The sequence below is a fragment of the Falco cherrug genome, chromosome 8, assembly GCF_023634085.1.
Source record: "Falco cherrug isolate bFalChe1 chromosome 8, bFalChe1.pri, whole genome shotgun sequence".
NCBI classification, from domain to species: domain Eukaryota; kingdom Metazoa; phylum Chordata; class Aves; order Falconiformes; family Falconidae; genus Falco; species Falco cherrug.
The window spans coordinates 35,908,307-35,925,197 of NC_073704.1; the positions used below are offsets into that span (position 1 = coordinate 35,908,307).

At 37.4% G+C, this 16,891-nt stretch overlaps 1 long non-coding RNA gene across 1 annotated transcript; it reads left to right on the forward strand.

Moving 5' to 3' along the window:
* The first annotated feature begins 397 nt into the window (after nt 1-397).
* Nucleotides 398-2,327, forward strand: LOC114017815 (uncharacterized). Its single transcript, XR_003563080.2, has 3 exons — nt 398-494; nt 1,230-1,286; nt 2,213-2,327. It is a non-coding gene; the product is annotated as an uncharacterized LOC114017815 (long non-coding RNA).
* Nucleotides 2,328-16,891: the final 14,564 nt, after the last annotated feature.

The following is a 16,891-nucleotide window of genomic DNA, read 5'->3' on the forward strand; positions in this document are numbered from 1 at the left end:
TTTTTTAGTATGTTTAAAGGCATAAAAGTAAGATAACGAGATAACGATACTGTCACCATTCACTGTTTTTTGTTGGGTTTTTTTTTTTCAGGGCTGCATTTCATACACATACTAAACACAAAACAGCCTTTTTCTGGCCACAAAATACTGTATTTGTCACTGGGATTGTATTGCAGTATCAGGGAGTGCTAGTGTAAGCCAGGATGGTTTGTTAGTTTGGTCTATCAGATGTCTCATGCCTGACATTGAAAAGAAAATGCTCACTTCTTAATTTCATCAATATGTCTTTCATGGAACTACAGCAGGAGGTAATGGCATCCCTGTTCAGTTTTACAGGAGACACATCTGAAACAAAATGAAGTACCAATCCAATTCTAAATGGACAAACATCGGTCCTGTAGACGTCATCTCTGTAGATAATCTTCAGTGTTACTCCTCTAGGACCAAAGTCTGAGGCTGATTTATCCTGATATTGCTGAAGGCAATGCCTTTGAGTAAGTTTTTATGCTGTTTGTTTAAATGGGCTGATAGTTTGCACTACATCTACCATTTCATGCCTGTTGTGTCGATGAGATGGAAAAAGTACTTCACATCCTTCTTTGGCATTTAGACACATCCTCTGCTAAATGAATAGATTAAATAAGTCTCTTTAGCGAGGAAAACATCTAGATTCTGTATTTCACAGCCTTTTTTCATGAACCTGATCTTTTCTTTTAATTGTCTTTTGACCATCTTGTGCACTATTGGCTGCCATAGTAGCCAAATTAGGCTACATTTTGTGGGATGTTTTTTAACTTGTGTTTGCTGGCTGGCTTGATCGCACGTAGGCAGACAGCTACATATTTTGCTTTTGTTTTGTAGACCACCTGTAGTCCCACAGCATCTTCAGTGGTCAACAGGCTGAGAAATTCTACCCTAGGTTCTTTTAACTTGGCCTAGATACCTCTCAGCCTAGTTTTAGTCACTCTTTTTTTTAATTAAAATAAAGCAACAATTATGATGTTAGTACAACAATGCTATGTTAATTTTTAAACTGCAGAGCACGTTTAAATTATTATCCAATGTATATAGGTCTTTTACTGGTTTTTCTCTTGCACTGAGTTAAATAGAGTTTAAATTTAAATCATCTCTCTTTTTGGCATTTTTAGACTGAATATTAACTTGGGTCAAATATAATCTGAATGTTATTCTGAAAAAAGAATATGATAATTCAGCATCTTTCCCTTCAGGCTATGAAAGAGTACCTATAATATGATTCCCAGAGAATACAGCATGCAGTGACCTTGGTAAGTAATTGATGACACCTCACATAAGCACCTACTCTTCCTCTATGTGATGTTGTTACAGGATCATATTTACAAAAAATGCCAAAGCTAGCAAGAGCTACAAGCATTGATAAGTTTCATTGTGGCAAAAAAGGAGGAATAAAATCATAGAATGCAAAATATGTCATCTTAAAGTGAGCAGAAGATCTTGAAAAAGATTCTTCACATCATTTTCCACCTTGAAACAATTTTACAATTTATTTTTAATTGGAGTTAAAATTGCTAGGTAAATATGGGAAACCAAAAGTTTATCCACAAAAACTAAGAATATTTTGTTCAGAGAAACATTATGCAGTCATGCAAGACTACATGCCTCTATTCCAAACAATACTATTTCTTCATATAACTGAAGATGTTTTGTTTCCAGTTTTTATGTAACTGAGTAAAACTGACTTGTTTGACAGTGGCTTTATTTCATTGGTCGTATTCACTAGTATTGAATAGCAATGGAAGGGAAAATGAATTTAATTTTAAAGAAGTAGCAACCTGTTACCTAAGTAATAATTTTTTTTCCTCTCTTCTGTTTCCCGTGCTATATGAAGAGATCTTCCAGTGAGACACTAACCAGAGCCTAATAGATGACATGAGTATGAGTATAAGCTGCTGAAATTTCATTTGTGCATCCAAGAAAAGAAAAAAAGAAAGCTAGGAAATTTCTAGGAAGCAAAAGTCAATGTACTTTTGTAATAAACTTATCCAATGACTTAAAATTACTTGATGATAATTCCTATCTAGAAGCTACCTAACAAGGAGACACTTCCTACATATTTGCATAACTTTTTGTTTTCTCCCACATCGTTGCAAAAATTATACATAATTTTCCATTAAGTTTGTATGATTAACCATGAGATTAAGAAATCACAAAACATTATTTTTGTTTTATACAGATGGGTCACTTGTCCTGTTGCCAAGCCAACGCCCATTCCTCCTGATGTGCCTGTCTGCTGAAGCCTTTCCTAGCATGCCAGACCGAAGTTTTATTAAGAAGGTTATATGCCAAGGTAGACATACATTTGTTTCCTAGTCAAATTAGACTCATGCATTTATAGTTTATAAATTTAACCTCATGCAAGGTAAGGATTTAATGAAAAAAGGGACTAGTTGCATTTACTTACTGTGTCAGAAAAGAGATGCAATAGGTTTTATGGGGAATAGTGCCCAACTGACATCTGTTTTCTCTTCAGGTATTTTAAACTCCTAATTTGTGATTTGGGTTATTATCTTATTCTTTGGCAATTAGTGTCATCAGCAAAAGAGTAATTTTTTTTTAATCTTGCTGTATTTTTATGTTTTATTAAAAGACCATGCATAAGCATTTGAGGGAATGATCTTTCTACTAATCTATAGCAGTAATATTTTTATTGCTTCTACTCTGCTGGTAAGTACTCCACAGCTCATTTTTGCTGTGAGTTGTTTGATAAAGTGCATAATACCATAATATTTATGTGTTGTTTTGAATAGCTAATCCACGTTGTTTAGTGAGTTGGAAAAGAATATCTTATCCTTTTCTTATGCCAAGTGAATTGTAACTATGGATCTGCACATTCCCACTTGAGTATTTAGCTAGGATGATCATAGAAATTGTTTGAAAAACTGAATGATAGCCACAGCCAAAATTAATATTTGCAAAACATGCTTGTTCCATTGTGGGCCAGTTTTGGAGGGTTTTTTACATCTGCTCAAGCAGGTGTTGGACACTTTAGATCACTTAACTCTCCCAGGTTTTGATGGACATCAAATTCCCGAGTACCTAGTGGAATCTGTTGGTTGGTTTTGTTTCTGCTTTTCTGCTGGAGGAAGTAGAATTAGTTTCCTGAGTCCTGGCATGCAATTTAAGTTTGAATACTTCATTTTAATGGGAGATGCTGTAGGTAAAATCATTAAATTCTTCAGATACTGATTATTGGAAGAGGAAAAAATAGTGGCTTAGGCAAAAATAATGTCAACAACATACAGAGCAGTTTTAATAGGTTTCTGTGTCCTTTATTTTCAGGATATAGTCATTGTTTCTCATCCTCTTGGATAAAAATTTCAGTGGGCAGTGGGAAAAATAGGCAGTGACAATCCCTTTTGTAATTTTAAGACAGTGAATCATATTTCATGTCATTCTTCTTGTAAGAAGAAATTGGAACCATTTTTTTGTGGAATTAAAACCTAAAAGTTTCTATTCTGTTGCAGCCAAGCCTTTCTCTGTGTGCGGCAGTAGCAAAAGCAATGGATCTCTATTTGATCTAGCATGATGAAATACACTGTGAATATTGACATTTATCTATCCATGGTGAATACTGTCTGATCTGGATTTATGTAAGATAGAGTAGTTGGTTAATAAGCCTACTAAAACATTTATATTACGTTTAGCAGTGATGCAGAGTTGCACATGGCTATTAGCATTTGCTAATTTTACAAGGAAGAAGAAATTGAAGAAGCACTTTTCTCTGTAGAATGAAGAGTGTTAAACACACTTCACCTATGAATGTCTTTTTAAGCAACATTCAAGGTCAAACGTAGTTGAAGTTTGGAGAAATTTTGAACTTCTGCTGTAATAAAATTGTACTGTAACCAAAAAGGAAGGAGATGTCAGTCATATGATTTAATCAGATTATGATAAAATTGAATTTATGCTGCTTTCAGATTTTCTCTAAAGCTGTTGATGGGCCTGAAAGTAATTGAGGGGCAGGGAGTCATATAGTAATGCAGACAGCTTCCTTTCCACCATCAAGACTATACATATTGTCAGTATCAGGGTGCAGGGATGCTTCAATAGCCACAGAAGTTTCACTTAATTTTCACATTGTTAATTAGAAAATGTGTATTTTAAGAGGTTTTGTTTTACTGAGAAAGTTCATATACTTGGATTTGTTTTATTTCATCTATTGATTATCACAGCTGTCACTGAACTATAAAATTAGGTATAGTTGTGCTTAGAAATTTAGGCTAACTGAGGCAAGATCTGTTAAAAGAAGTAATATGTGTTATTAAACCAACTGGTGTAATGCGTTTCCTACTAATATGCTCAGAAAGCGTGGCTAGGTGTACAGCCTTCATGACTTCAGGAAGAGTTTATGTGTCCAGAAGTGCTTGCTTCTTTCACCTGTATCTATAGATTTTGTCTTACCTTTCTACCAAAGTGTATATTTGGTAGTTAGTCGTAGAATCTGAGCGTATAATTTGTTAGTAGGAGATGCATCATAAAATGACTTCACATCAACTACGAGCCATATTTAGATCAGACGGGATTTTTTGTTTGTGTCATAAGGGGAATAATTTCATTCTATAAAGTATGAAATTCTGCGGCAGTCAGCTGGGAGAAGGAAAAAAAGCAAGCGCGCTCAACTTTGGGTTTTATTTCAGTTCCCAGAATCACCTCAGTTTCACTTTAAGTTCTACAAATGTAATCCTTCATTTGAGACTCAACTCATTGCTTACAAAGAAATATTTAACTACTGTCTCGATAATGCTGTATGCCAGCACTGTATCTTGCCCTGCTGGTTTGTGAATTATAGGGGTTGGGCTGGCAAGCTGAATTTGGTAGGTGGGGCTGGTGAATGGGCTGTTAACCATGGCAGTGTGCTGTAAGTACGGGAAACACAGACTTGGCTGTTGGGCAGCACTGGTCAGGAGTGCATTTGCTTGGGGTCCATGCTTAGTGGATGAGGCTTGCCAGTTCTGCCTGGCACTGCAGGTGGGTATGTGATCTTCTACATCGTTCATGGTGGTTGTTATCAGTCGATGATCTGAACTGCTAGAACTGATGCAGCTGATGTCAGAGCTTGGTTATGGGTTTTGGAATTGTAGTAAACTGTGCCTTGTCCGCATCTGTACTCCATGCCCTCCGTGTCAGGAGCTGTTCAAATGAAGGGGAGATAAAGATGCCAGACGGTAGGGTGACGTGTTTTTTAATTAGCTGGTCTTTTAACAAGTAGGCTAATATTATAGCATAGGCATGTGAAGAAAATAAAGGACTCACTTGTGTCAGTTCCAGCCTCAAAGTATTTTTACAGACCACATATTTCATATATCCAGAGGAACCCAGTTTCTGCTCTTGGAGCAAGCCGCAAGCACTTCTCACATACAGTAAGCACTTACAGGCAGCACTTGTCAGAGGTTATTAGTGCTTGAGTATAGCTGTTATTTAGTTATAAAATAGAGCTGGTTTTTTGGCTTTTAATTTACACTTCTCCAACTTTGCTATGCATCAGCACTATCTTGGCTCATTTATTTGAGTTTTGTATGGACACTGGCAAATTGGACACACACAGTTCATACCCTTAAGCTACATTTTTTTCCATTGTTCTTCTGTGCAAAATCTGTTTTACTTCTTCAGTAGAATTTAACTTCTTGTTCTTCTTCCCTTTTCAAAACTGAAGAGGAGAAATAAGTAGCACTGTAAGGATGGATAGCCTGAGCCAGTAGTCACAAACTGTGTATTGAGTGGTTCAGATAGGACCTTAGGAGAATATTCTTCACTATGATATTAGTGCAGCACTAGGAGTGGTTACTGAGAGAATCCTTGCAGGATTTCTAAATTCAGCTAGCAATAAAACCACAGGGAACCACAGCTGACCTGGTATACTGGCTGTTACAGTCTTTCTCAGAGAAGAGAGGTGAACTAACCTCTATAGGATCCTTCAGGTCCACACTTGTATGATTCAACCAATATGAACATCAGCAGGTATGTAACTCTAAGGTTTTACCTAGTAAATGATAGATTAAGTAATATCAAAATAGGCTGACACAAAATTTGCAGAGGTTTAGAGGCAGTGCTAATTCAGGCCTAAGAGCAGGTTAATTCACCAATAAAGGGCAAGTGCTGTTTTCATGAAGGATGAAATTCTGATTACTTACTCCTCTTGGATTGTTCCTTTCCTGTTGATTTTGAAAGGGCTATTAATAGAGTATATTACATATCTGATACAGATAGTCTCTCTAGGCCCCTTGTTCTACTGAAATCTCTTTATGACAAGCCTATTTACCTTATATAACTTTGATTTTAGACTTTTTTTCACTGTTTTCTTTTTTATCTATGAGCATAAAAAGGTGACCTCATAAAGATGATGATCATTAATTCAGGAACTCTCTGGAATTACAGGTTGTTCTGGCTGGTATATTAGCAAGCTTCTCTGAATTGTCTCTTTTTTTAGCTTGAAGTGTGTGCAATTCTGTTGACCAAAAAATTCAATTTGTAAAGAAAATTTAATTAGGAAACAAAATCGAGAGCCTTCCAAGGTCTGTTTCACATCCCACAATCATTATGAATACAAGTTCTTCACTGGGGTTATTTTGCATATCTTAACTTTGAGGATGAAGTATCTTTGGAAGATATTTAAATTTTGTGAAGATCCTTTTTCATGGAGGTTTTGAAAATTAAGTAACAGTTATTTTGCTTTAAATCTAATTAAGTAATGAAACTGTCAAGTGAATCAATTAGATTCATATTGTATGGGATATCTAGAGAGACTTGTATCTATACTTGTTGATTTTTCCACTAGATGGCATTATGCATTAACTGCAAGTTAATTTATGAGCTTAACTATAATTGCACATGTTAAAGATATAAAATATAAGAAATTATCTATTGTGTTTGCTCTTACTATATGCAATATTGCAAGACCTGTGGCTTCAAAATCACTTGACCTACTTCTACCTCACAGTAACTCAATCTGTCCTTAATGCATCAAATATGGATTTACTCAAAGCAATAAAGGAAGTCGGCCATGGCAACAATATCTGATCCTGTGTGCAATGCATTTTTTAGAATAAAACTCTTCCACCCTTTTCTGCATTTAACATTAAAGAGGGACTTACGTGCTGCAAATTGCTTCCTTTCTGGCTACATAGCTTCAACTGAAGTCATAGGAAATGTCCTAAGTAAAGTTGCACTGCTGAAGATTGCTTTTAAATAAAGAGCCCCATATGAGCATTTTTTTCAATTTTGTACCTAATTCAGAATAGATTATCAGAATAATTTATCACAGCAAGTTTAAATATAGATAGGCAGGTTTTTTCCTCCACCCGGATGAGATGAACTATGAGTGATCCCTTACAAAATTATATGGTGCTCAAGGGTGAGGTTTCTAGAACTTAAGGTCCTGACCATCTGATGTGGAGTAAAGGTCTAATACCTTCAAAAGAACTGACTAGTGGGATTTTTGCTTAAATTGCAAGATTTGTGGTGACTAGACAAGGGAAAATCAGCAGCCCCAGCAGCAAGAAGGCAACAGCAAGGATTTGGTGTGTGAGACGCAAGGATGCGGTACTAGTGGTCTGCAGGGTGATGATGGAGGAAATGAAACGGGGGGACAGGAAAGCCGGAGGTGGAGGAAAAGAGGAACCACAGAGGGAGAAGAATGCAGTGACAGGAAGGCCCAGATTTTTCATGCCAAGCTTGCTAATTTTTTTTATGCATGCTAGTGTGTGTAGGTACATAGCTATTAATTTTAAATCTATATTCTGGGGGGAAAGAGAAGAAGTGGTCTTTTGTTTTAAACCTGATTTCCAGAAACAGAGATCGTATTCACAAAAGAAGGCTCATAAAATTGCTGATCAGATATGTATTATCTAGGGTACACTTCCCTGCATTCCATATTCTGAGCTGGCTTTTTTTATTGAATCTTTATGTAGGATGTAAGAGGCTCCAGGCTGGAAAGGGGTAATCGAATATGGTAGATAACGTTGAACTGTAAGAAGGGGCGCAAAATGCAAACCAGACAACCCAGTTCAGTTAGCCTGGGCCAATAATGGAAAAGCATCTAAGGCCAAGAAAACACATAAATATTAGCTTAGGACTAAACAGGTCTTTAAATTCTCACAGTGGTCAAACACGTAACAGAATAGTAGTTAAACTTGCGCTCTAACATTGTCTCTCAGTCAGGCTTTTGTAAGGAGGACGTACCAATGCCATTTCTAAAAAGTTATCAAAAACATTGCTATAAATTCAGGTGGTTAAACTATTTGTGTTTTCTATTTAAAACATTATTTTACTTATGCTACCCCCTTAACTTGATTAAGCTATAATTGTAATTGTCCTCTGCAGTAGATAAGGCAATATATGATTCTTTGACATAGAAGTGTTTATGGTTTTTATTTGCCTATGGTGGTCAACATGACTCAACTCTTTTGTAACCCTGGTATAAAGAAAACATGCCATGATACCACGGTGCTATTAAGCTTTTTGGAAGCCTAGATCGGTAAGGAAATTTTGGACAGTTACCCATCTTTTTTCCCAACACAAATCTCTCCTTTCTTAATCCCCCAGCTCATGTTGCAGAGGCCAGAATCTGCTCATCACATCTCTGTGTGATAGAGACTGTAACACAGGTTAACGCTGGTGGTAATGTCTGTCCCCTCCTGTCACGCAGAGGTATGGGGCCATTTACTTACTCCAGCCAATTCAGGCTTGCACTCTGCTCTCGCAGCATCTTACCTTTACCTGGGGGCTTTGCTTTTCTCCAATTTTTTCACTGTGAACAGAAGGAGGCACCACCAACTAGGGAGGAGCGTTATGTTTGGACTTGCAGTAGCATCCTGCAATAGTATCTGTACTTCTAGTCATTGACCAACAGCCAGGCTGTGAAGAAAAGAGAAGGCAGGAGCAAGTATTTGGCACCTGGCTCAGTAGGGGATCCTGTTTCATTCCTGGTGCCGCAGGTCCTGATAAACTCGTGATTCCACTGTACCTAACTATAGGCATCCAGACAGTGATGTCTGAACATTATTATTTCTGGTTCCCAAAGGGTAAAATATACTTGCAGCATACATGGATTTTATGTTAGGGGAAAAAAACCCCAAAACCCAACAAACCAATAAAAGAATTAAATATGAAGTCTCCATAGCAACATAGCAGAAGGTCCATCTTGGTCTGTAGCCCTCCTTTGCTGTTTCCTGGCCAGCTTCCTAGCAGGCAGGTGAGTGTCTGAAAGAGGCAGTATACACAAAGTATAGTAATACAGGTGAGAGTGAAAAAAATTCTGAGATTTTGGGTGAACTGCAGAGAGTCACATAAAACAGCCTAATTTAAGAAGTCATTTAACTGTATTTCAGTTATATTGTTGAAGCGCCTAAAACCAGCAAGTATGGCCTAGAAATTCCACTGACTTAGAGCAACTGGTTTCCTTTTGTCATTTGGGATGAAGAGATTGAATGTAGGTTTTAGTTGGTTAGTAATGTTAGAATTTACTTACTGTTAATTGTATTATTGGTTAATTTTTATAAGCACACATATTTCATTATTAGGATCCAAAACTTGAGAGCTTCGCAAATGGTATTAAACCTTACCACTGATTAGCAGATTTTCATATGAAAAAGGTTAGTGACAAGGACTTCCTTTCTTATTTCATAAGCAGTGAGCATTTACCGAAAATCAACATACAAACCCTCATGTTTCAAGCATGTGTTCTATGTTGTGATCCTGGTAGTGCTCCCAGCCCCCAGGAGATTTTAATATATCCAGTTGTTTACATACAGCTGGAATGAGCAAGTGCATTAGAAAAATGGATATTTGGAAACACGTACTTTCTTTCTGTTCCTAAAAATGCTGTATTACCAAAGATAAAGGAATTTTAAAAGATCCATTCATTAACCAATGAATTATACAAATGTGTAAAACGTTCATTACAAATCCACCATACTTAGCAGCAGTTCAACCCAGTTGTACGTTGACATTGTAGCGTCAGCCACAAAACCAGACAGCACAAGCTTGTGTCACTTACCACAGGCAAAATCCATTTCAATCAATATGAAATAAGTGCTTTATGTGTATATTGCAATCACTGTTCGGTGCTCCACTTAATGCACTGTGCACTGCAACCTGTAATATTCACGAGCTGCACAAACGTTATTAACAAATTTATGATGTATAATGCAATTTGCTTTTTTTGAGGCACCATACTGACATGGGCAGACATAATCCAAAACTGGCATCTAAACTGCCCTTGTGTTCAGTTACTGAACTCTGGGCAGAGTTTACCTGTAATTCCTCATTTAAATTGGTCTGTCTACAGTGACTCAAAACTACTTTGTAAACTGTTGCTTGATAGATTTCTTCTGAAACGACTAGATTTCCTGGTGGCTTCAGTGGGCTTTCTGTTGGGTTGAAAATGATTAATTATAATAGGGTAGAGTACTTGTAACACCTGCAATATTTTTAGATCATAAAAAAGTTAACATGGAATTTTAAGTTGAGATGAGTGGCAATGTCCTGAAGGGGAAAATACTTCTTGTTTAGGAAGTGGCTTTTTTTATGACCTTCACACTCAGAAGTGTGTGAATACACATGTTTTGATGTATCTGCAGTACAGTCCTGGATGTAGCTGTGACCAAGAAAGTGCAAATATCTTAATCTTTTTCAGCAAACAAACTAAAAAAAAATCAAGCAAATTAGTAAAGCACATTTAAACACAGCCCGGAATTAATTTGTCTTTTTTTAGTAACTGAGAAGAAGATTGTTCATCCTGAGAGGATGTCGTTAAATTCCAAATGTTGGAATTGGAAAAAAAAAAAAAAAAAGAGATTACCTGGTTTTTCCCAAGGGGAAAACTAAGTGTGATAGTTGAGAAAAGAATTCCAGTTGCAGTGTTACTTACACATACTTCAGCAGTTGCATTGGATCAAGTCTTTTAGCTAGATTTTTTTATGGCACAAATAGTAAAACAAAGGGCATCTTACAGGCTTCTCAGTGAAAAGTTTGGGTTTTTTTAAATGGATAACATGATTGTTTAGCTGTGACCATAGTATAAATATACTGAATCATTTTTGAAAGCACGTGCTTTAAGACTGTAACTTGGTGGAGCTTTTGGATGGAACCAAAATGACTTCTCAGTGGAGTCCCTGAGTTACTGGTCCGGACTCACTGCACGGTGTTTTCAGTATAAATATTGAAACCATTCATTCTGTGCTCTCTTTGTGTGCATATAATTGTTAGCAGAGCTTGTTGCATCTAAATATATGCAGGACTGAGGTGAACACTCAGGTATGAATGCAACAATTAGTATTTGCTTAACTTAGTAGTGCTACCAATTCCAGTGGTCCTACTGTGTCTTAGAGTTAACCATGAATTTAAATATTTATTAGTTAACATGAATCAAAGCACATATTTCCATTTGGAACGGGACCCTCCCCAGGAAAGGCAGACTGAAGGTATCTTACTGGGGAAATAAAAAAATCTTTCTTAGAAGCTATGGTAAAAGTGTTAATGAGTAGCCTTCTAAAGGAGAAAAGCCAATACAACCGGTAATATTCCTTCCTATTCTACTTGTGGAACTCATAGGCTAAAATTAAATTATCAGAGCTGAGTGACTAATTCCAGTCATGGTGTAAGCCCACCAAATTCATTGAGTTTTCTAGTCAGTAATGGATTTGGCTTTGGGATAATAGTTATTTGTAAGAGTAACCAGGATTTGCAGAACTTCTTGTATAGTTGAAGCATTATTTCTAGAGGTGTTCTGTGTTATTAATACATGGTCTTATGTTGCTTGGCATGGTTTGTTTACTAACGTAATCCAAGTCCTAGCCACTGTCATGCTAGGACTTGAAATAAGCGGGCACATCAACCCTGTATGCAACTATGCTTATTTACCTGTTATGTAAATGTCTTATTGCATATTTCTAAATTATTAGTCCAGAGGAGATTGAACTACATAAAGTATTTTGAAAGATTACTAATTTGATTTTGTATTTTGGAATGGAGCTTTTGTTTGGGGACCAAGTTATTATTTTACCAAGCTTTTATTTTTAAGACTTATAGTGTAAAAAATAAAAAATAAAAATTCAGCTGCTGACATTCATCTGATGAGTTGAGACCTACATCTAGTAATGATGGGCCACAACTTTCAGAGAGAAGGTTAGTGATAGATTGGTTATTAAGAAAAAATTCTTCACTGAAAGAGTTGTCAAGCATTGGAACAGGCTGCTCAGGAAAGTGGTTGAGTTACCATCCCTGGAGATGTTTAAAAGACAGTGTAGATGTGGTACATGGTTTAGTGGTGGACTTGGCAGTGCTCAGTTTACAGTTGAACTTGACAATTTCAAAGGTCCTTTCCAACCTAAATGATTCTATGATTCTATAATCCCATTGTATTTATTCACATATCAAAATCTAAGCATTTGTTACTTTAGCTGAAGAGTAAAGAAATGATCGGATAATTTGCAAAAATAAGTACCAATTTTGCTGTCTGTTTAACACTTACTAGTCAGAATTTTGCAGTTTGGATATCACTTTTCAATCACATTTCTAGGGAATTTGTTTACTGTTTTTTCTGTTGAATACATCAAGTTACCTTAATACAATGAACTGCTAATAGGATATTCTGTAAATATTTACTGAGTAACAGTTCTGAGCCTGTGAAGCAGCATTATGGCCTCTTCTGTGTTGCAGAAGACATGTAGCATCACTTTCTGATTCATCTGTAAATTCGCTTGTGACCAGACAATGCAGCAATACTTCAAGCAGTATTCATATTAGATATGCTTGAAGTAATGCTAATCATTACGTAATCCCCCATGCTGTTAGTCTTTACTGAGGGACAACACCAGTGGGAGAGTGTGAGTATCATGACTATCTCCTTATAGTCCCCCAGCAACAGCTGGTTTTTTTCCAACCGATGGCATTTCCTGTGAGATGTTTGCATTAAGGCGGTAGTCATGAGGCCAAAAGTTTGCTTTGATTGCTGATAAGGCTTCTATGGAAGAAGTGGAATGAGTGAAAGCTTCAATATTTGGATCTTTCTTAATTCCTGTGATAATCTGAACTGTATTCTCATGCTGGTCCATAATTTTAAAATCTTGTGGATTTCAGAAGAAACAATTTTGAGGCATAAATCCTATCTCAGAACTAATGTATGTGGAAAAAAAAATCCTGAAACTTAAAGACAGAAAAGTGTTTGTATCTGAACTCAGCAAGTGAAAGCAGGCTCGAGAATGCTCTGTGGAGGCATTCCTCTGCCAGGCTCCTTCCTCCAGATGAATGATTATATGCAGCTGCAGTACTAAGCTCTAAACATTTACATCATAAACATCTGCATAGTTTGAAAGGTCTTTGCTTTGGCACTCACTGCTGTAATCTACAGGTATCAGTATTCTTGCCTCTAAGAAATCCAGTAAATGCATCCCCAGTCTAAAGCCATGGCTAACCACTCACACAGCACTTACTAGGAGCCAGGGTTTCATCTTAGTCCCTTGCGGAAGATCTCATTGGTGACAGGGATTCACAGCTACTGGGAAATGATGGAACATAAAACTTTATACTCAGGCAGACCTTGAGGACCCAGGAAGAAACCTGTTCCATTTGCCCAGTCCTAGTAGCACAGAGGAGTTGTAAGCATACTTCTGCAGAGTTCTAGAGGCAGGTGTTGGAATTTGTTGAAACAGATGAACAAATTCAGATACAGGGGGGGGTTGTTGGTTCCTTGTCTTCCTTTCTGAAGCCATAAAAGCTCTGAAAAGACCATTCTTATCCACAGCATTCAGATACCCCAAACAGTGGCACAGAGAGGCTTCTGCAAGGAGGGAAAGATAGGGGTTTGAGTATCCAGCACAGAAAAAAAGTTGGTAAGACAACATTTGGCAACAGTTACTATTTATTTATTTTAGACATCAGCTTTCTAAAAAATTACAACAATCTCAGATGTTTACTGTGGGGTATTAACTGGAAAACTATGACTTTTTAATACCAGTATCTGTAAGTTTCATTCCATCTTGTTCGTGCTGGCCCACGTTTATGGTACTGGTATCTGTCTGGCTGCTCCCACTGCACAAGAGTGGCACTTGGCCTGATGCTTGCTTAAATAGAGTCATTTTTAATTGTTTGTGTCTACACGTGGGAAAAAAGTTAAAATTCTATTTTACTTGTACTCACATTTTGGAAAACATGTATTTAATTGTCATTTTTGATAGAACATTTCTATGCAAGAAAAATGCATGGTTATTGCAAATTGCAGAATTGCAATTGCAGTATATTAAGAAAGTAATTATATTATTTGAAAGATAGCTGTGTCTTTTTCTTTAGATTTTAGAATACTAGTTGAGTTTCAACAATGTAGCGTTTTCTAGAAACCTGAAAATAAATGACGACTTATTACGGCTTAACGTACAGAGCAGAGTACATGGTAATGGTCAGGAATTTGGCATAGGACATGTTGTTTGCTTTCACCACGGTGTGATTCATCAGAACTCTTGCTAGGCTAGTAGTCACAAAGCAGTGCAGTGTGCTGCCAAAGGCGTCAGCAGTCTTGGCTGCCTGTACACTATAAATTTCAGTGACACAGCTGTGGAGTCTGTGGCAGGTCTAATAGAGAGACCACCTGGTGAGCATCATCCTGAGCTTGTACACCCATGAAGCTTCACTACTCAAATTTAATAGCTTAGATCTTGGAAACATCAGAGATGCATCAGTACAGCATCACATCTGAGCTACAAAGCCCAACTTCTGTGCAAGGCTAAACTGACTCACACACAGACCAGCAGCAGCTCTGATGTTTGTCTAAACAGAGGCTCTTTTAATTGTTTGTTTCTGCAAAGGCTTTTGAATAACAAAATGGAAAATCTATTCTACTTGTTTTCAGTACTTAATGATAAATATACCTGCACTGCTGCCATCTTGCACAGATTTAGTTGGCTCTAGATGGGAGATGTGTGTACCTTTTCTACTGCATTCTGTAAATGTGTCCAAGTGAAATGCAGGCATGGCAATCCAGCTAGCTATGCAAGCCTTCAGCAGTTTAGACAGTTACACTGGAGTGTTAGATATTTGGCATTTAAGAACAAGGAGTTGTAATGCCACCCACTCTCTGGGATACATCTTCATTAAGGGCTTTACTGGTGTACCTGTAGCTGGACTAGTCCTCCTGGTCTAGCTATGCTAAGTACACTGATGTCTTCCTATCAAAAATAGCATCCACTGTAAAGCACTTGAGGTCTGTGTACGGAAAGTGCTACATGGGAACTGCATAATGTTATTCCTCACTAGAAGGGAAACCATAACCATTGTTGTTACTCCCTGTAGAAGGGAAACCATACCACTGCCACTAAAGTCTGTGTTCTCTGGAGTCCCAGAAGAGGATTAAGTTCTGTGATTAGGCTAATTTAATAGGAGAGTTTTTAATTATGTGATACCACACAAAAAACCAGAATTGCCGACTCTCGCATCCTTTCCAAATGTGACATTTCCAAGCCGGTCTGTAATGGCAGTCTCAAAGGACCAGTGCAGTCCTCAGCATAGCCAAAGGACAACCTGTTGCTAAGCAACCAATATAAGTGCACTGCTCAACATTTATTTCATTTAGAAAGGGACATATTCTTTAAGTACTTCATCTAAGCTACTGAGCACAAAGAGTTTTCCACTTGTTTTGCCAGAGCTGTGCACATCTGTAAAATAGCCAATTTGCACAAATAAATGTACAATTTAAAGAGCAGGTGCCAGAGAAGAACATGCAAAACTGGAGCTTTGAAAAACTAGCACAAGTATTTTAGCCCTTTGTAACATCAGCGACCTGAATTTACCTCTGTTTCTGTGTTCATCCTACTTGAAAACAGGCTGCTTTGACAGATTGTACGTGGCAGAGCTGAGTGCAGTTTACTGATGTTTGTTGATGCACCCTCTTTTGAAGAATGCTCTGTCATGGTTTTCCCACTGATGTGAGGAAATACTTCCTCCCTGATAAACAAAGGTCAGCACTGGACTCGAACTTTCCAGTCTGAAGACTCCAAATCTCAGATTCTGTAATTGTTTCAGAAAAGCAGCTAAATAGCTTTGGAAAAGAGCATTTAATGCTCTACATCTAATGACATTTTCACTGTAGTCCTTGTCTTTACAGTGAAATAAAACTCTCTAGTTCTGCTAGACTCATGTTTGTGTATCTGCAATCAGCCCTGGCCTGAATAGTCTCTAGCTAAATTCTCCTGAAGCAGTTGTTCATCACGTTCCCCAGTGTAAAACCACACAAATAGAAATTATATAATGCACCGAAAAAAATATGGGAAGTTGGCCAAAATAATGGCCATAATAAATGCATGTTTGATTGCACGTGAGCCTGAAGACACATATGCCATGCATAAGTGTGCTGAAGCAGGTGGAGCATGCCATCTTAATGTATGTCCCTTCTTAATGTATGGAGGAGGCTACTTTTAGCTGGGAAATCTGTATGCATTTTAGTTCTCCTCCCTAGCTGATGTAGCAAGTACTTTCATTGACCGATCTCTTTTTTTTTTTTCTGACCAGCTTTGTGATCTCATCCAAATGCTTTAGGTTGTAAATTATTTGTGGGTAGCCCAGTAATGGGTATAGTTTCAGGCAGATTGTCCAAAACATCGGTGAAGGTGTCCTGGTTTTCAAACCCACACACTCAAATTACATAGGGTGCCTGGGTAGCCAAAGATGCTTTTGTTCGTAGCCACTGACGGTCTTTCTGCTGGTGATCCAGTGGATCATATCAGATATAGACAGAGGGCTTACTGTCCCTTTGATCAAGTGAAATGGATACAAATTTTGCCTTTGACTGGTATGGTTTCCAAATGATGTATTTTGTTAAATGAGATGCAGTGTGGGAGTATTGCACTATTTGCAAGCTCAGCTG